Here is a 21010-nt window from a genome sequence, read left to right as displayed (position 1 = left end):
CAAAGACAATGGAAGGTATCAAGAAGCAAGCCAAGGAGGCCATAGAGGGTGGAACTCAGGAGAAGACAACAACGTAAGATCTGTAGTCTGCCCTAGAAATATTTACTCCAGATAATAGGAGTAAGTCCTAGACCAAATGGTATCCTAGCCCCCGTCTATACGACAACGGGATTGCTCCTCATTGAATATAAACCCGAATTTTCATTGATCCGAATTTAGGCAAGACACTGCAGTGGCAACAGCGATTTAGCTCCTGAATTTTTATTTTTTTTTGTAGTGCAGTTATTAATGTCCACATGTGCATATATGTGTATACGATGATACGATGTTACAGAGGAGAGATGAGGGAAGCTATAAATTTTATATGCAGAGCTCCGCAGATTCATACAAGAGACAAATCGGAGGGGGGGAAAGGAATGGGGCAGCAGAGGAGGATGCAACAGGGGGACTGGCCATGTCTCCTGAAACACCTTGTCTTGAAACACGAATATGCACATTTAGGTCGGGCTAAACAGGCACCTAGAAGAGAAGCATTTGTTTACTTTAGTATATGTTTGTTTGAATGTGTTGCCCATTTCTTGACTTCAATGCGCAATGAGCATGCCTGATTTCTCCCTGACATATAAGGTGCTAAAGCTGCACACATGGATCTGATCACAATCACACACGAATGTGGACTAAACAGAAAAACCCTTTAAAAACAAAAAACATAACCTCCATGGCATACCATTGCCAGCTGGTGCCAAAAGCCATCAGAGGGTCCGTGCTTTCTGCAGGCAGCAACCTGGGAAGTGCCAGTTCCTTAAAGACCCAAATTAGGCTGGGTTGTGGGGGAGCAGAGCTCTGCCCCAAGCGGAGGGGTGATGCTCCGCCTCTCCCACGTCAGCACCAGCCGTAAACGGTGACCCTTTAACTGGAAAAGGTGCCGCTGAGGGAGATGGACTGGGGGTGGGTTTAGGATAGAATTCCGTCCCAACGAAGGTGTTGATGGTGTCTCTAGAGCTGTGTCATCCTGTGTTTCCCCACAACAGAGAGTTATTGAAGAAGAGCCGCTGGGATCATTCTCCATTAATGTCCTCCATCAGGCCATGAAAACAGTCACCTGCATGACGTATGTACTGGGGATTTGCTTGTTCTCTGTCTCCTTGACCCTCTGGATCGGGCTCCTCTTGCATCCTACAACTAAAAATGCCACTTCCTTACCTATTATTGCCATCATTAGAACATCAGAAGTGCCCTGGTGCTGGATCAGACCCAGGGTCCATCTGGTCCCGCACTCTGTTCACACAGTGGCCAACCAGCCGTCGGCCAGCGATGAACAAGCAGGACATGGTGCAACAGCACCCTCCCACCCATGTTCCCCAGCAACTGGTGCACACAGGCTTATTGCCTTGAATACTGGCATCCCCTCGACTATTGGCATACGGGCTTTTTCGGTGGTGGCCCCCCGACTGCAGAACGATCTCCCCGACGAGGCTCGCCTGGCGCCCACACTGTTATCTTTCAGGCGCCAGGTCAAGACTTTTCTCTCCTGCCAGGCATTGAACAGCATTGAACAACACTCAGTTAGTCTTTTAATGGACCCCAGAACTGTTGTTTTTTAAATGGATGCTGTTGTTTTTATGCTGTTGTTCTTACGTTTTTGATGGTTTAAAATTTTGTATACCTTTTTAATGTTTACTGTGTTTAACTTTTGTGAACCGCCCAGAGAGCTTCGGCTATGGGGCGGTATATAAATGTAATAAATAAATAAAATATCCCATCATCATCATCCCCTCCAACTGTACCGATTGATTAGGCACGGTACCTCTTTTCTCGCCCGCTGTATGGGATATTGGGCATGTATTGAATTGACCTCAATACTGGGACTTGGTGCCAAGCCATATAATTTTGCTATTGTACCACACATTGAAATTCTGAACTGTTAAATACTTTAGGAATGAGGAGCCATGTCAACATGAGAACACACCCACTGCCCAATATATCGGGGGCTCCCTTTTGCATGGCCATTTCCTCCTGGGGTTCTATTTTCTAGAAAGTTCTTGTCCCTGCCGTCTTAGATCCTGGCTTTATAATTGCTCAGCTGTTGAACCGGCGCTTCTCCCGGGCGGGGGGGAGCTTTCCCCCATTAACTCTTTCCCCCTTCCTCTGGTTTCCTTCTCATCAGTTCCTTGAGGCCGTCACTGGACTCGGAGGTGAGGTCCGAGCTGGTGAGCAAAAGTGTCAAAAAAGTCTTCTCTCTGCCCGCCTTGAAGATGATGAGGCTGAGAGCCGGCAGTCCAACTCATCCGGTCCAATCGCAGGTGACTCAATGTTCCACCTCGAGGGGTCAAATTGGAGCAAAGGGTGGGTGGGGCAGCCTTGAAAGATGGGCAGGTGAAAGGATTTGGGGGAGGCTGAGCTACACTCTGAGGCCCATCAGGGCCCCAGCCACACACCCCGGAGACAGGATGATGTCCATCCATACCCCGCTGCTCTGGCAACGGGGAAAGGCTTCAGCTCAGTGGCAGAGTATAGTACACTGCAAGTTCACTCCTGGGCAATTCTAGGGCACGTCTGCATGAAGGGTTTGCCCCGGGGTGGCTTCGCAGTAGTGGCACGACAGCTCCGTGGAACAGCCGCCATTGCGAAACCATCCGGGGGCAAACCCAGGAAACTCCGCTGAAAGAAGTTCAGGCACTTAACCTGACTTCTTTGTCACAGCCCATGGCTAGTTGTAGGATTGGTCGCCATAGGCTGGACAGGCAAGGGGGCGGAGATCAGGAGAACCCTGTGCCCCGTAGAAAATAATAATCGTTTGCATTACTGCAATGCGTTATACATGGGGCTGCCTTTGAAAACGGTCCGGAAACTTCAGCTGGTACAAAACAGGGCAGCCCGTTTACTAACAGGGACTGGCCGGTGGGATCGCATCACGCCAGTCCTTTTACAACTTCATTGGCTGCCAGTCCAGGTCCGGGCCCGATTCAAAGCGCTGGTATTAACATTCAAAGCCCTAAACGGTTTGGGGCCAGGTTATTTGAAGGAACGCCTCCTCCCATATGTACCTGCCCAGACCTTAAGATCATCTACAGGGACCTTCTCCGTGAGCCCCTGCCAAAGGAAGCGAAGCAGGTGGCTACTAGGAGGAGGGCTTCCTCCGCTGTGGCACCCTGGCTGTGGAATGAGCGCCCCAGAGAGGTCCGCCTGGCACCTGCACTGTACTCCTACACTGACCTCGGGCAGCCAGCCCGAGGTCAGAGGGACGTGAGGTGGTTCGGGCGCCCGGCGCCCCTCTCCTCCTCCTCCTGACTGCCCCTGGCTGCCTCGTTCCCTGCCCCCTCGTTCCTTTCTCCCTCAGCGCCACGGGGAAAGTTCACACTTGCGTTCCTTCCCATGCAGATGCCAGGAAGGAACGCAAGTGCAGGAACCAGGTGCCTTGCAGCACCAAAGCGCCACAGCCAAGATGGGGGCCTCGTTAGGGACGGTTGGGAAAGGCTCCTGCCTGATAGCCAGGCTAGACAGGGTGTTAATAGCAGGCCGCCCCTAGGGACGCCTCCCCAGGTCTTCCACCATGCAGGCTTTGGAATGCCGACTCTTCTTTCCTTCTTTCCTTTCAGGATTATTACCAACAGACCGTCGCTGCCTTCCAGAATATGCTCACCGGCTTGGTGTCCGAAACTCCCACTTTGGAGGCGCTGCAGGATATATTGATAGTATGGGAGCTCTCTAGATGTCTGACGCGGAGGAACAGCAGCTCCTATGCAGGACATACTGCTGAAATTATTCCGCATGATACCTCTGTCGCCCTTTTTGCTCCGGGAAGCTCAAGCGGGGTCTCCGCTGCCCGGGCCATCTTCCATTCAGGCCCCTGCGCAGGCTAAGATCGGGGCCTTTTTAACAATAGCCCCACTATCTTCTTTGCCTCAACCACGGTGCCTTTTGTGCGGTGGTCCTTCCTTTGCCGGCCAACCCTTTTTGCAGCCTTGGCGTGGGTCAAGTCCAAAATATGAGATAGCGAGGAACCTAACGGTGGGCCGAGAGAGAAAGAAATTGCTTTGAGGATTTATAAATTGCAGCAAGATTCTTTCCCCCATGATGGCAGTGTCTGTCCCTGGCTGTCCCACTCCCCCAGCCACTGGGACTCAGAGGTAGACTGCCCCTGAATTTGGAAGTTCCACCCACAAGCCTTACCCCCAGCTCCATCCCACCCCAAAGGGCTCCAGCCACAGGCCACATCCTGGTGCCAAAATGTTTATTTTCAAGAGATGAGAACCTTACAGGTCCAGCTGGCTAGCACATGGGATCTGTTCACTTGACTATTGTTAGAGAGAAATGAAATGCCCCTTGGTATGATCACATACTAAAGGCACACATCTCTTTCCTTTAAAACAGGGGTGAGAAATGTGTGATCCTCCAGATGTTGGACTGCAACTCCCAACTGCCGTAGCCCGCATAGCTAATGGTGAGGGATGATGGGCTTTGCAGTCCAGTAAGATCTGGAGGCCCATAAATTCCCCCATCCCTGTTTTAAAAGGTGTGTGCTGTATTGCTAACATGGCTATAATTGTAGTGATGTGTAAAAACCAAAACCAGTTGCAACTGTTCTTTTTGGGATATCTGCTCTTTACAATTTGATGTCAAATTATTATTATTATTATTATTATTATTATTATTATTATTATTATTATTATTATTATTTCTTACCTGCCTCTCCCTTTGGATCGAGGCAGAGAACAACATTAGTACAACAATACAATATAAATCAAACACATAAAATTAAAAGAGCATATAAAAGAGCATATAATATAAGATGTGTCCTTCCCAGTTCCGGCAGGATCCAAATAGTGGCCCAAGGTTTGTGGGTGTGCAGACCAGGGATAATGCTTTCTCCTCTCATATATATTTTTTTCTCGCAGCACACAAATGGCTGGATCGACTCCCAAAAGGTCTATGAACGGGAACGGGCTGTGAAGAGCACGAGCCACCTGTTAAAGTTTGTCTCCGAACATCTGAATTTCGATGTGAGTGAACACAGATGAAGGTGACCCGGGCTGGGCTGGGGATAGATCGGTTCTTCCATCCTTAGAGTGAACTGGAGGAGGGGCAGGAAATCCTGCCCCAAGGTCTAGGTCATAAGAGGGTGGGATGATATGTTATAAGAAGCGACTGGTAGCAATGAGTAGCTAAAAGCACAAATCACTGAAGACTCAACACCAGAGCATGATCAAGTCAATTTTCCCCTAAAGTTGGAAGAGGTGCACCATGAAATTCTGCATAATAGAGAGTCATTATAAAATCTCTTTGAATATGCATACAAAATATATTGAAATGAGATGCAATTTGCTCCACATACCCTGGTAGTTCTTGCATGGAGCATGCAGCACGCGATTTCCCGGCCCACATATTCCATTGTAAGGTAAACAGATTCCTTCTGAAATAATCCAGTCACAGCACACTGGATATTCCCCTGGAATTGATTCTGTCAAGTGGGGACAATTGCCAGAAGTACCTGTGGGTTCCACAATAATATATCTATGCCTCATTTTGAAACCTAAGGAGGGTTTCAAAATTCTGACCCAAGGTATAGGTCAAAAGATCATGAGAACCTCCTCTCTGGGTAGGTCAGCCAGTCCATCTAGTCCATCTAGTCCAAACGTGGGCAGAAGGGTACCTCTGGGAATCTCCCAAGCAGGGCATTAATGCTGCATATGGCTTTACAGGCAGATGTGATATACAATACACACATGGCCCTTTTAGAGAAGGTGGAGGGGATGGTGGGGACGGGGACTGGATTTACCTGGAATCACTTGGGTGTCTCTTACCGCACTGCAACAGCCACACCTTCTGTGGGTTTGCTGGACCCTGCTTTGGGAGAGACAGGTAGCGTGACAGTGGCTGGAGTATGGCCTGGCACATCCCTTTCTAGAGAACAGAATCTTGCCACGTGATCCTCTCTAGGCCTTTGGAACCTCTAGAACTGACTGTTGCACCATCTGAAGTTTAAGTTAATGCAGAGTGCTTCAGTCTGCCTTCTGGCTGGAACCAGAACTGCACTGGCTTCTTGCATGTTCCCAAGCTCAATTCAAGGTCCTAATATTAACCTTTGAAGCCATTCATGGCATGGCTCCAGTGTCTGAATCCCTCCGCCAGTTATGATTATCTGGCAGGAGAAGCCTGCTCTGTGTTAGTTCTGCCAGGCCAGGAGCAGGGCCTTCACAGTTGTGGCCCCAAGAGTCGAGAAGATTCTCCTGGAGGAGGTCCATCTCTGGTCCTCACTCTTGTCCTTTAGGGGGAAATGCATGGCTTATGGATAAGGAAGGTTAGGTTGAAGCAGTGCTCCTCAGATCTGCTGCTGTTATTGATGGCATATGTGCCTTGTAAGACACCCAAGGCTAAAAGTCTTGCATTTTCATCTGGTTCCCTTGAAAAAGACCGCATCTCGCTATTTTAAGCGTCACCTATCTTTGCCAGTCAGGAGCAGCCTTCTAGGGTACCAGGAGTGTATAGTAAGTGAGACAATCTAGTATATTTCAAGAGTTGGAGTGATTTATGTGATCTGTCTTTTGGTAAGAGCTTGAGGTTACTTTCTGGCTAGGCAACCTTGGATTTATCTTCTCGTGGTGGCCCAGAGTTGGTGATTAGCCTGCTAATTATCCCTTGAGTACTCACTCTGAATTGCCCCAATGTACCTTTCTGTTCAGCGGTGGGGGAGGAAACTTTATTGACTTCTTCTCATTATTATTATTTCCCTTTTTTATATAACAAAACTAGAAGACAGATGTCCATTTAAAACAGTATCATATAGAAATAGGGAACTCATGTTAAAATTGATTCATAGATGGTATATCTATGAATCCATCTTGTCACACCGAGGAGGACCAGGATCTCTTCTCGATCCTCCCAGAGTGCAGGAATTGTACAAGGGTAAAGAAATTCAACAAGAAAAGGTGGAGGAGTATATTGGAAGGTTTATAAAGAAGGAAATAAAATCAGAATATAAGGAGTTAATGGAGTCAGTAATAACTCAAAGAGAAGTTGAAGAGGTTATTGATAAGTTAAAAGTGGGTAAATCACCAGGAGCAGATGGTTTGGGTCCAGAATATTATAAGGTCTTCAAAGATTGTTTAGTTCCAAAATTAATGGAACTTTATAATAGGATATTATCAGGAGAGAAGATACCTGAATCATGGGAACATTCAGTGATAATTCTGATCCCAAAACCAGATAAAGATTTGACTAATCCCGATTCTTATAGACCTATTTCTTTAATAAATCAGGATGCTAAAATTTTTACATCTATTATGGCCAAACGACTAAATAAATTTTTGGCAGAATATATAGGAGCAGATCAATGTGGGTTTGTGGTAGGAAGACATATGCATAATTTAGTGGGTAGAGTCTTAAATGTAATAAATGTAATAAAAAAAGCAAATATTAAGGCAGGTATTATGGCATTAGATATTTTTAAAGCTTTTGATTGTGTGAGCTGGCAGGCACTAAAGAGTATTATAGATAAATTGGGATTTGGAAATAAATTTAAAAATGTAATAGAACAGCTATATTCCCAAAATACGGCGGTAGTGGTGGTAAATGACGGACTTACTGAAAAGATACGACTAGCCAGAGGAACAAGACAAGGATGTCCGCTCTCGCCGGTCCTTTTTGTAATGGTTATGGAAGTTTTGGCGAAGGCACTAAGGGAGGATAAAGAATTAGAAGGAATTGGAGAGGTAAGGGAAATAAAGCTAAACATGTTTGCGGATGATACTTTATTGACCATTAAGAATCCATTAAGAAAATTAGAAAGAATTAAATATCAGTTGAGGGAATTTGAGGAAATTACAGGGTTAAAAATAAATTGGTCTAAATCAGAGATGATGTTGTTTAACTATACTAAGAAGGAAGAAAAGGATTGGGAATTTAAGGGAATGGAATTGAAAGTTAAGAACGAGATTAAATATTTGGGAATTAAAATTACAAAAAATCTAGAGAATTTAGAAAGGGAAAATTTAACGAGGTTAAAGAAGGAGGTACTAGAGAAATTGGAAAAATATAAAAGATTAAATTTATCTTGGTTTGGGAGAATAGCTTTGATAAAAATGAAGATATTAGCTAAAATTAATTTTGTATTTAGGATGCTACCTATAAAAATATCAGAAACCGAGATAAAAAGTTGGCAAAATATTATTAATAAATATTGTAATGGAGAAAAGAGAGCAAGAGTGAATAAAAATAATTGGTACCTAAGCCAAAAAAGGGGGGGAATGGGTCTCCCAAACATAAAATTATACTACGTAGCAAATAGATTAAGACATGTTGTAGAAGCAATTATGGGAGTAGGAGATTTATATTGGATGGAAGAAAAAATCATAAGTAAGGTAGAGATGAATCTGGAGAATGTTTTTTTTAAAGATGGAGGAAGAAAGTGGGTTGGAAGTATAGATAATCCACTCCTGAGGACTCAATGGGAAATTTGGAGTAAATTTAAAGGGAAGCTGCTTCCGAGCAACTCTCCCTTAGCACCGATAATAATGTTAAAGAATTTTCCAGAGGATCTAAAGGGCAGATTATGTAAAATATTAAAAGAGAAAAATAAAATAAAATTAAAGGATTGGGTAAGAGATATTAAAACAAGAGAAGATATGGAAAATTTGTTAAAGGAGAAGAAGCTATCTTGGCTAAAATATGGTCAATTAGAACAATGGAATAAAAAGTGGATTAAAGATAATAGAATGTGCAGAAAGATGACGAGGTTTGAAGAATTAGTAGTAAGTAAGGAGAAAGGAAAAGGAGGTAGTATAGTTTCAAAAGGATTAATGAGTGAAATATATAAAATATTGTTAGAGAAGGAGTTTAGAGAGAATACAGAGAAAATGATTTGGGAATCAGATTTGAAGATACAAATAGGGCGACAGAGCTGGGAGGGACTATGGAAACAAAGAGTGTTGAGAAGTTTATCAGTAAGAATAAAGGAGAATTATTTTAAAATTTTATGGAGGTGGTACCTAACCCCGGTTAGATTGAATAAGATAAGTGATCAACATTCAGCAAATTGTTGGAGAGGATGTGGGGAAAAAGGAACGTATTTACATATGTGGTGGCAATGCAAATATGTACAAAGATTATGGAAGATGGTGTTTTTAGAAATTGAAGAAATAGTGGGAATGAAAATAGAACAAACACCAAAAATAGCATTGCTGTCACTATTTGAAGATATAAAGTGTGGAAAAGGAACTATAGAGCTGATATCGAGTTTGTTGGTTGCAGCACGATTGATGATAGCTAGGAACTGGAAGATCCAAGGGGAATATTTTATTGAGGAATGGTATAAAGTAGTATGGGACATAGCCATTAATGATAAACTGACATGCAATATTAAGTGGAGAAAAGGCGTAACTAAAATAAATGAGTTCGAAGGAATCTGGAAACAGTTCCTAGTGTTCGTGTTTACTAAGGGAAGTGGGAAACCACCAGCAGAAGAAATGATTAGATTTTGGACTCAAGAATGATCCCGAGGTGGGGGGTGCACTTTTATGTTAAGAATGAAGATGTTGTAGTGTGATAAGGCATATGTAATAGTTTTTGATATTTGTACTCAACAATTATTCAATATGTATGCAGCAGATATTTGATGTATTTTTTCTTCTTATTGTGTTTGTTTCAGTTATATTTTGGAAATGTTTATCTATGTTTATATAGTGTTGAAAATGAATAAAAATTATTATAAAAAAAATAAATAAAACAGTATCATATAGAAATAGGGAACTCATGTTAAAATTGATTCATAGATGGTATATCTATGAATCCATCTTGTCACACCGAGGAGGACCAGGATCTCTTCTCGATCCTCCCAGAGTGCAGGACACAGAATAACAGGCTCAAGTTAAAGGAAGCCAGATTCCAGCTGGACAGCAGGAAAAACTTCCTGACTGTTAGAGCAGTACGACAATGGAATCAGTTACCTAGGGCTCTCCCACACTAGAGGCCTTCAAGAGGCAACTGGACAACCATCTGTCAGGGATGCTTTAGGGTGGATTCCTGCATTGAGCAGGGGGTTGGACTCGATGGCCTTTAGGTCCCTTCCAACTCTGCTATTCTATGATTCTATCAAGCCAAGAAAAATATCAATAATGAGCCCAGGGACATCCCCAGAATGTTGGAGGGGTTGCTTGGGAGTTGGGACATATATACGTATGTGGTGGACATACCCTAAGGCGAATATTTTTTGGAATATAGTGTTCCAGGAGATTAGTTCAATAACTGGACAATGGGTTCATCCATCTTCTCACCTAGCACTGCTGAATTTATATAAAGGATCAGATATTAAGCTGTTAGACGAGGATTTAGTAATTTACTGGTGGCAAGATAGCTGAGAGCCAAGCCCTGGGAGTATGGCAAAAGGCTCCCTCTTGATAATTGCTATCAAAGGGTTTGGCAGATTGTTCTTTTAAGAAAACTGACAGAAAAAAAGTGCAAGGACAATTAAGCGAGGACAATTTTGAGAGGTTGTAGAGGAAGTTTATTGACTTTGTGAACAAAGAGGAAGATGGGAGAACACCCCCGTTGGTATTTACAGACATTTGGAGTAGATAAAATGATGGCAACGTTAGAAAATTAACATCCGGTCCAGGAAGAAACTTGCAATTTGTATCTGAATTGATACGGAAGGTTTAGATATATGTGTATGTACAAATGTTGTCAGACTCAACTCTTGTGACCAGAACTACCAAAAATTAATTAAAACAACAACACTAGAAGATAGAGGATCTTGGCCAGGAAGGAGGGTATTTCTGAACATTCTAGCACAATTTTAAATGTCTCCTTATTTCTAAGCTCCTCCCCTGAAAGGTGGCCTGGAAATATTTTAAACCAAAGTAAAATAAATAGCTCCAGTTTTAATTCCGCTGATTGCGAAAAAGCTTCAGCAGGGCGAACAGGGCTCTCCTGAGGCAGGAGCCACTGTAACCTCTAAACCAGTGGTTCCCAAACTTTTTCAGGTCACCGCCCCCCTGGTTCCACAAACTCATGGCCAATGCCCCCTACCTTACACTATAAAAATCATTATTCAGATTAGCGGTTTTCAACTAAGGAAGATAATAACAATAAAATTCAAAACAGTAACAATTAATGGAATATTTATTCAAAACCCAATTGCGTTTTTTTAGTTTATTCAATTAAACATAATTGATGAACTTGATCCAGTGATATCATCTTTTCAGAGTCTGATAGTCATTTAGCAAGAATATTAGATATCGCATTTAGTAACCAGGGTAGAGCACCTCACTATTCTGTACATTCTTAATGTGAAATGCTTGATGAAGTGATACCAGTTTCCCAATGTCTGGTTTAAAGTCACTTCACATGAGTCTTAAATCACCACGTTTAGTAATCTCTAGTCGATTTCTTTGCTTGGAGAGAAGTAGGCAGACCGCTCTAAAACCACGTTCCACCGAATATGATGTTGGAAATGCAACCAAGAGCTCCTGAACCACTCTCCACAGTGCAGGAGAGCGATCAGAAATTTCCTTCTGTAACCCAAACTCCTGGTGCGGAAAAGACCACCTCAAGCGCCCCCACTGCCACCCCTCTGCCTCTTCGCGCCCCCCTGCCGCCCCCTTGCCTCTTAACGCCCCCTATGCAATCCCACCGCCTCCAAGGGGGCGATACCGCCCACTTTGGGAACCACTGCTCTAAACGTTTCATCACGGATTGTTCTGGATTCCACTTCCGCACTGTCGGGAAACCAGCAGCAAAGATGAACGACGGGTTGTGGAAGTCAGTCGGGCCGCACTCTGTCAAAAAGGGAGGTGCTGGCCGGCCTCTGGTGTGTCACTGCAGGTCTCTCGCCCACCAAAAAGGTCACATCCGCCGGCTCTGTGGATCGAGAGCACACCGGACCATTCGAGGGCTGAGATTGCCTCTTTCTCTTCCTTTTAGATGACGCCAGAATTCTTCCTGCTTGGACAGCTGGTGTCACTACTGGCCCTTCACCTTGCTGACCAGATGAAGGAGATTGCGCAGGCCTCAGCGGAGGCCATTTACCATCTCCACTACATTATCATAAGCAAAATGGGTGAGCAGCATGCTGGGAAATCTTGATTTTCAGGTCTACAGACACTTTCGCTGGTCCAGATTGCTGCAGCCAGACTGTTGACTGGGACTGGTTACGCAGCCTTCCTCAACCTGGGGCGCTCCAGATGTGCTGGACTACAACTCCCAGAATGCCCCAGCCAGCATTCTGGGAGTTGTAGTCCAACACATCTGGAGCGCCATAGGTTGAGGAAGGCTGGGTTACAGGGAGCACGAGACTCCCTTGTTACAGCAGCTTCACCGGCTTCCAGTGTGTTTCCGGGCAGAATTCAAAGGGCTGGAGAGGCCCTATAAAGCCCTATAGGGCTTGGGACCAGGCTACCTGGAAGGCCACCTTCTCCCATTCAAGCCTGCCCAGTCCTTCAGGTCTTCTGGAAGGGCCCTTCTCTCTCCACCGCCACTTTCAGGGTGATCGCTTTGGTGGTGATGCGAGACAGGGCCTTTGCGGTACCCGCTCCCAGGCTGTGGAAGTCCTTCCCAAGAGAAGCTAGGTTTGATCCCTCTCTGCTGCCCTTCCACCAGCAGGCAAAGACAGCTTTCTTCAAGAAGGCCTTTGGCCTGTAAGTGGGTCTGGAGGTTTGCGTGCTGCTTTTAATAATATCGTTCCCTGTAATTCTTACGTAGAACTGCAGATAGTACGAGATCCCAATGGGGTCATGCCATGAAGCTGATTGGTGGGAGATTCAGGACAGATCAAAGGAAATTCTTCTTCACGCAGCGCATAGTTAAACTACGGATTCCACTGCCACAAGATGTAGTGATGGCCACCAAATGGGATGGCCTTAAAAGGGGGTTGGATCAATTCCTGGAGGAGAAGGCTATCAATGGCTACTAGCTCTGATGGTTATGTGCTACAGTGACAGTATTATGCTGTTACTAGCTGTACCCGGTGGCATATCTTAAAGTTTATTAATTAAATATCATCACGGAGGCGTGGGCTGCTTGGAGGCCGCAGATCCAGCGCCGTCTGGCAGACCTGGGGGGCAGGGAGGTCGGGGGGAGGGGGAGCAGGTGTCTCCCTCTCCCCGGGGTTCCTGTCAGCCTTCAGCCGGCCGCCCAGCTCGCATGAGATTAGGCCGGGGCCTGGGTTCGCAGCAGGCGAGCGGCCTCCCGCCCGGCTACCAAGGGCCCCGGCAGTGTCTCGCTCATGCTCCGGACCATGGCACTCCCCCCTTTGTGGGGGGTGGGTGGGAGCGAAGAGGCAGAAAAGGGGGAAGAATTACCTGGGAAAGCCCGGAGGAGTCGGGCAAGGGGCTTAGCAACCTGTATCAGCTGACGTTACACATGACTGTTGCTTAGCAACCTATATCAGCTGAAGCCTGTACAGAAACATACCTCAGCGTTTTATATATATAGATAACAGTATTGTGACAGTATTTGGAGTTTGGAGGTGGACAAGAATCATAGAATCATAGACTAATGCTGTGTTTCTCCATTGGGGAGAAAAAAAACAGCCAAGGACATGGAGAAGAAACCGAAGAATAAGAAAGGCAACATTGTGAAATGGGCCCGAGAAGATTTTTTAATTTCCGGCCCCATGACCTTTTACGACGACATATCGAAAGTGGCAAAGGTATGGTTCTGGTTTACCAGTCGTTAGACTGTCATAAGTTCACGCTTGCTGGTCTTCCTCCCTGTCCTCCTTTGTGCCTGCTGAGCTCATCTTTCTCCCTATCAGCACATCACCCCTCTCCTTGAGCCCTTAGAGCTAAAACATGCAGTATTATTTATTATTATTATTATTATTATTATTATTATTATTATTATTGCATTTATATCCCGCCATTTTTTTCCCCAAAAAACCAAAGCTGGCGTACATAACCCTCCTCTCCATGTTATCCTCACAACAACAACCCTGTGAGGTAGGTTGAGCTGAGAGTCTGTGACTGGCCCAAAATCACCCAGTGGGTCTCCATGGCCAAGGGGAGACTAGAACTCGGATCTCCTGACTCCCAGTCCAACACTTTAGCCACTACACCACACTGGCTTTACGGCGGCAGGATGATCCCAAACCCCGCACTTTCACTGCTGCAGGGCGGGGATGGCTGACCTTGACGCTGCAGCAAAAGCACAGGGTTTCCGGCACTGGTCGCATCCCCTGTCCTCTGCCAGGGAAGATGGCGACCAATCGGGGGTCGCCATCCGCCAGCCCATGCGTCCGCTGCAACTCCGCAGCGAGGCTTAGATGGCGGGTGCGCCGTCCTCGCCTCGCTCCGTAGAATAAAATCGGAGTATCACGGTGTCCCTGACATTTTTTCTCCGCAGCTTTGGCTTCAAGCCCCAGGGTGGGTGTGCGATTGCTGCCGCATAATTGAGAACGCGCCACTGCGCACCCACCCCGACGCACTCACCCTGCATATGGCTGAATTTCAAAAATAGTGTTAGAGCCCCTGAATAAGGGTCCAGGCCAGATCTACTCACAGGTGCCTACCCAGGCACAACAGACCTGAGGAGCAGGTGTGGCAGCTACATCAGTTGCATGTGTATATTTGCATGTGTACAGATTTTGTATATTTATACAAAATATAAATTTTGTATATTTGTTTTTAATGTTCACTGTTTTTAACTTTTGTAAACCACCCAGAGAGCTTCGGCTATGGGGCGGTATCTAAATGCAATAAATAAATAAATAAATAAATGTGAGGAAACCTAGATTCTCTGCGCAGAGCACACGTGCCAGATCAGAGCAAATGTCTCCTTAGCCTCACTTGTGAAGAAGGCACACTTCACCAAGCCCTAAGCGAAAGAGAGCTTTCCCCGGTTTCCAACAAAAGTACAGACTTAGGGACATGCTTTGGGAGTCGAAGAAGGGCCCTCAGAAACCTTGTCTGTAGCCTACATCTATCTCAGATGTTAATCCCCCTCTCCAGATGTTGGAGGCGTAGAAAAGCTGGGCTGCAGACTTGGCATTAAACACTTTGATGGCCGACGGTATAAACATTCCCCCTTTAGTAAAGAAAAAACGTGTTATTGCGGCTGAACTGACTGAAGCTTTGTTAAGTAAGATGTAGAGACATATGGGAAGGGTGTGAAAAAACTGGGAGAACTCTGACCGGCAACCTCTTTTCATTCTTCTTTGTGCCAGGCATTTGGTGAACATCTGTCCAACGCGCATGTCACAGAGATTGTGCTCCACGCCGTAGACCGTCTCACAGACGAAGACTGCAGTTTTTCTCAGGCTGCAGGAGTGCTCCTGAGCTCCTTCCTGGAGGAATGCGGGATGGACACGGAGGATGTAAGAAACAGCAGGGGCTGGGGGAAGCAGGTTTTCTATGAATGGATGTCAAGGCAGCAATTCCTGGGTTGTTTAATCCCGGAATTGCCGGAGATGAGCAGAGCACGTGAGCCATTTCCGCTTTTTCTTAACAACCCAGGAAAGCCCAGAAACTGTTGTGCCACAAAGGTCCCAGGGATGCATGCAAGGAGCAGGTTAGGAGGAATAAATTGGAAACAAGGCTCAGAGAGGCTGACCATCATGGGTTGGCGATCAAATAACCAACCCATGGCGGCTTGTTCTCAGGGTGGGTTATTGTGTGAATCAGTCCAGTATGATAAAAGGGATAGTCTTGGACTAGGATTGGGCAGACCTCAGCCATCTCCCTGGGGAACCACTACCTCTCCACTGATATCACAGGTGCAGATAATGGGGGGGGGGGGAAGCAAGGAGAGAGAGAACAGTGTAAGCCATTGAGAAAAGGGGCAGTTACAACTGCAGTGGAAAAACCAAGGAATGCAACTTTATTTATTTATTTATTTATTTATTTCACTTATATACTGCCCCCAAAGCCAGAGCTCTCTGGGCGGTTTACAGGAATTCTGAAATTGAGATAAAAACAAGTATACACAATTTAAAATTTTAAAACACAGAACATACACACATAAAGCACTTTCAGCCCAAAGGGCCACGTTCTGAGGAACACATAGCTGCCCCGAGTTGGTTTATTTGTTTGTTTTATTGCATTGATAACCTGCCTTTTCCCCTCCAAGCAACCCAAGGCAGCGCACGGAATCCTCCTCCTCTCCATTTTTATGAATGGTTTTAATTTTTGCAAACCACCCAGAGAGCTTCAACTATTGGGCAGTATAAAAATGCAATAAATAATTAAAAATGTAACGACAACCCTGTGAGGTAGACTGGGCTTGAGAGCCTGTGACTGGGTTTCCACGGCTGAGAGGGGACTAGAACCCGGATCTCCCGACTCCCAGTCCAACACTTTAGCCACTGCACCACACGGGACTCTCGTGTCTTTCTCCCGTGCTCCCCGCCCCATGCTTAATTCAAGATGACGTGTGACGTGACATTATTACCTTCAGAGTTTCTTGACCTCCGCTCCGCTTGACTGGCTGGAGCTGGCCAGGAGAGGAGGAAGCCCTGGATGCAGCCATGCCACACCAGACATCTTCTTTAAATAAAGGGTCACCAGAGATACGAGAACAGATGTGGTACGGTAGGAGCAGCTACACACCCCGTGTGACCTCCAGTATCTTGCTTTGGGCCTTAGCGACTGCTGTCCGTGTTAGGCATTATAAGGAAAGGAATTGAGAACAAAACAGCCAGTATCCTACTGCCCTTATACAAGTCGATGGTGCGACCACACTTAGAATACTGTGTACAGTTCTGGACAACCCAACTAAAAAAGGATATTATAGAGCTGGGAAAACTGCAAGTAAAATGATCCCGGGGCTGGAGCATCTCCCCTGTGAGGGAAGGTTACAACAGCTGGGATGGTTCAGCTTGGGGAAAGGGAGGCTGAGGGGAGACTTGATAGAGGTGGACAAAATTATGCATGGGATGGAGGAGGTGGAGAGGGAGACATTTTTCTCCCTCTCTGAAAATACTAGAACCCAACGGGGTCCTCCCATGAAGCTGATTAGTGGGAGATTCAGGACAAATAAAAGGAAGTCCATCACACAGTGCAGAGTTAAACTATGGAACTCACTACCACAAGATGTAGTGACGGCCACCAATCTGGATGGTTTTAAAAGGGGGTTGGATCAATTCCTGGAGGTGAAGGCTATCCATGGCTACTAGCCCTGATGGTTGGGTGCTACCTCCAGTATTTGAGGTAGTAAGCCGGTGTGCAGCAGTTGCTGGGGAACATGGGTGGGAGGGTGCCGTTGCACCATGTCCTGCTCGTTCGTCCCTGGCAGATGGCTGGTTGGCCGCTGTGTGAACAGAGTGCTGGACTAGATGGACCCTTGGTCTGATCCAGCATCAGGGCACTTCCTATGTTCTTATGTTCTAGAGGCATGAGAATCAAGGATAGTAAGCCCTCTGTAAATGTGGGGTTGTGGGGTATAATGATTGCATTAAGGCTCTGTTTAGCTACATTCCAGGAGAGCATACGGTTTATAATGTGGTTTTAGTCAGAGATCACGTCGTTGCTTTCATGGGGCTTCTCTAAATTTATTGCACACTCATGACTGGCCACTCCCTGAAGTTTGCGGGTCCATTACGCAGTGTCGTCAGCATACAGGACATCTCCCGCACTATCTCGCTGTGCGGAAAAAGAGGGAGAGATACTGTGGTGTTATCTGGGAAATCACAGGATCTCCCAGTGTGTAAACTCGGTGTTGCACTACAATTCTGCCACTAGGTGGCACTGTCTCATTAAACTCAATGGAGCCTTTCCAAGAAGGGAAGTTTCCAATTCAAAATCACGTGGTCGCGTGTAAAGGACCACATCTTCACGGTGGGAAGAATGCAGAAGAGGAAAGCCCCAGTAAGGCTGCAGGATTTTTCCTGTGTGTGGAGAAGCTCGTGTTCTCTGCTTCCCCAAGTGACAGAATGTTCCAAAACCTCCTCCCAGCCATCTACAGAACTCAGACTTCAGCCTCCTTTCCTGGTTGCATTCAAAAAGATGCTGAATGATTTCTCTCCACCTGTTACCCATGCAGGTGAAGTGTGTCCAGTAGCTAGTAGACACCGGCCTCCTGCATTTACCAGAAGCAATGGGACTATAACAGACTTTGGCACAGGAAGGGGGATCAAAAGACCTGCTGTAGGAAGGGGAGAGCGGAGGAGGTGGCAAATGGGTGCTATCATTCCACTTTTCTTTGTCTTCTTCTAGCTGCCCATGATAGTCAAGGAAATTTATAACCATCTCTCCAAGATAAAAGACCATTTAACAAAAGAAGAGACGATGAAGGCGTTGCGCAGCCTAGCCGCAAAGCGTCTAAACGGAGTTGTAGACGTCCTTCTGGAACGCTCGGTGGAATGTGATGAGTAAGGGTCTCAAGGAGATGGACCAGTCGTCTCCCTAATGTTATTTTTGTAAAATGTCCACCAAATGTAACCAGCGACGCCCCTGCCCAGTACACTGCCACCGTTTTGGCAGGGAGTCGTTCTGCAAATGCTAAGGATGGCTCAGAAGCCCTAGGAGAAGACCGCACAACTTGTGGTTCAGCGATCCAGCCACGGCCCATCAACCACGTCTTGCAGCTTGCCAACTGCTTAGCCGTTCCCCTGTTTTTTGTAGTAGGGTTGCCAACTTTTTGCCAGCCCTCGCTCCTGCACCTCTGACAGCAGCTTGATCCGCAGACTTAGCAGTTTATAGAATCACAGAATAGCAGAGTTGGAAGGGGCCTACCAGGCCATCGAGTCCAACCCTCTGCTCAATGCAGGAATCCACCCTAAAGCATCCCTGACAGATGGTTGTCCAGCTGCCTCTTGAAGGCCTCTAGTGTGGGAGAGCCCACAACCTCCCTAGGGAACTGGTTCCATTGTCGTACTGCTCTAACAGTCAGGAAGTTTTTCCTGATGTCCAACCGGAATCTGGCTTCCTGTAACTTGAGCCCATTATTCCTTGTCCTGCACTCTGGGAGGATCGAGAAGAGATCCTGGCCCTCCTCTGTGTGACAACCTTTTAAGTACTTGAAGAGTGCTCTCATGTCTCCCCTCAGTCTTCTCTTCTCCAGGCTAAACATGCCCAGTTCTTTCAGTCTCTTTCAGTGCTAGAAAGACATGTAATCAGTGGAGTCAAAGAATCATAGAATCATTAGAGTTGGAAAGGGCCATTTAGGTCCTGGAGTCCACTCCCTGCTGCGTGCAGGAGTCCAGTTTAACACACACCCAGAGAGATGGCTGTGCAGCCTCTGTTTGAAGACCTCCAACGACGGAGAGCCCACCATCTCCCTAGGTATTGGTTCCATTGTCTGACTGCTCCAACCATTAGGAAGATTTTCCTGATGGTCAACTGAAATCTGCCTCACTGTAGCTTAAGCCCATTGTTTTGTGTCCTATAGTTTTGGTTGATTAAAATGGCAACGAAATGCAAAAAGTACAATCTGGGACAATTCAATGAAGTGGCCATTTACAACAGCAGTAATTGTGATATTATTATTATTATTATTAATTAATTAATTACTTTATATAGCACCATCAATGTACATGGTGCTGTACAGAGACTGGGTCTGGTTTTGGGCTCATCCAAAATTTTGAATGGAGAGCAGCATATAAATATTGTAAATAAATAAATAAATAAATAAAATGGTTTGTAAAATGGTTATATGTGGTTTTAGATGTATGTGCATTTTACATGTTTTGTGGTTTTTAATTTTTGTATATTGTTTTTTAAGTTTATTTATTTATTTATTTATTTATTACATTTCTATACCGCCCAATAGCCGGAGCTCTCTGGGCAGTTCACAAAAATTAAAAACATTCAAAGTATAAAACAACAGTATAAAACCATAATATAAAATACAATATAAAAGCTCAACCAGATAAAAACAGCAGCAATGCAAAATTACGAATTTAAAACACCAAGTTAAAATTTAAAATGACTGTTAAAATGCTGGGAGAATAAAAACGTCTTCACCTGGCGTCTAAACGCATATAATGTCGGTGCCAAGCGAACCTCCGTAGGGAGCTCATTCCACAGCCGGGGTGTCACAGCAGAGAAGGCCCTGCTCCTGGCAGCCACCTGGCTCACTTCCTTTGGCAGGGTGGTTCATCTTCTGTGAACCACCCAGAGAGCTTCGGCTATGGGGCGGTATACAAATGCAATAAATAAAGAAAAATAAAAATAAAACAATAAAACAGCCACATGGTGCCACATAGGCTTACATTCTAATAAAATCATAATAAAATAATAAGAAGGGGAAGAAAAAGCACCAAACAGGCACAGGGGAGAGTAAAACTAACAGTGTAAAAGTCAGATCAAAGTCAAGGTCCAAAAGCTTTAGGGGGGTAAAAAAGAAAAATGTTCAACTGAGTTTTAAAAACTGTAATTGAACTTGTGGTCTACAATCATCCTAGCATTGCTATACGTAGCTAATCGGATTGTCACAGGCTGTGCTTTTTGCATTTCTTTGCCATTTCACCTCGCTATTTACACTCCCTCTATATCCCAATGGATACATACCTACAGGCTGAGGAGGAACTTCATGTATCTGAGAAAGTGGACTTCAGTCCAAGACATCTTGGACTACTGCAACCTTCTTCTCACTGGCTCTCCTCCTTCTCACATCAGTTCGTTGGTTTCTGTTCACCACTCTGCCGCTAAGATCATCTTCTTGGCTCGCCGCTCTGACCACGTTACTCCACTTCTGAAACCTCTTCATCGGCTTCCAGTTCACCTCAGAATCCCATATAAACTTCTCCTGTTGACCTACAAAGCTTTTCACAGTCTAGCTCCTTCCTATCTTCCCTCTCTCATCTCACACTATTGCCCCGCTCATGCTCTTCGCTCCTCTGATTATTATTATTATTATTATTATTTTATATAGCACCATCAATGCCATGTTTCTTACCTGCCCAAAGGTCTCTCTTTCCCTTGCTCAGCTCCGTCCATTTCCTTCCGCTGCCCCTTACGCCTGGAACGCTCTTCCAGGACATTTGAGAACTACAAGTTCAATCGCAGTTTTTAAAGCTCAGCTAAAAACGTTTCTTTTTTCTAAAGCTTTTAAAACTTGATTTTGATCTTAGTTTTATACT

The 21010-nt window shown here is 45.4% G+C and overlaps 1 pseudogene; it reads left to right on the top strand.

Annotated features, from left to right (window-relative positions):
* LOC134412774 (maestro heat-like repeat family member 5) overlaps window positions 1-21010 on the top strand; it is a 51657-nt pseudogene that overhangs the window by 17770 nt on the left and 12877 nt on the right.

This window comes from Elgaria multicarinata, chromosome 22, assembly GCF_023053635.1.
Source record: "Elgaria multicarinata webbii isolate HBS135686 ecotype San Diego chromosome 22, rElgMul1.1.pri, whole genome shotgun sequence".
In the NCBI taxonomy this organism is placed as follows: domain Eukaryota; kingdom Metazoa; phylum Chordata; class Lepidosauria; order Squamata; family Anguidae; genus Elgaria; species Elgaria multicarinata.
Note: the sequence above shows the minus strand (reverse complement) of the source record. Positions and strands in the feature narration are given on the sequence as shown.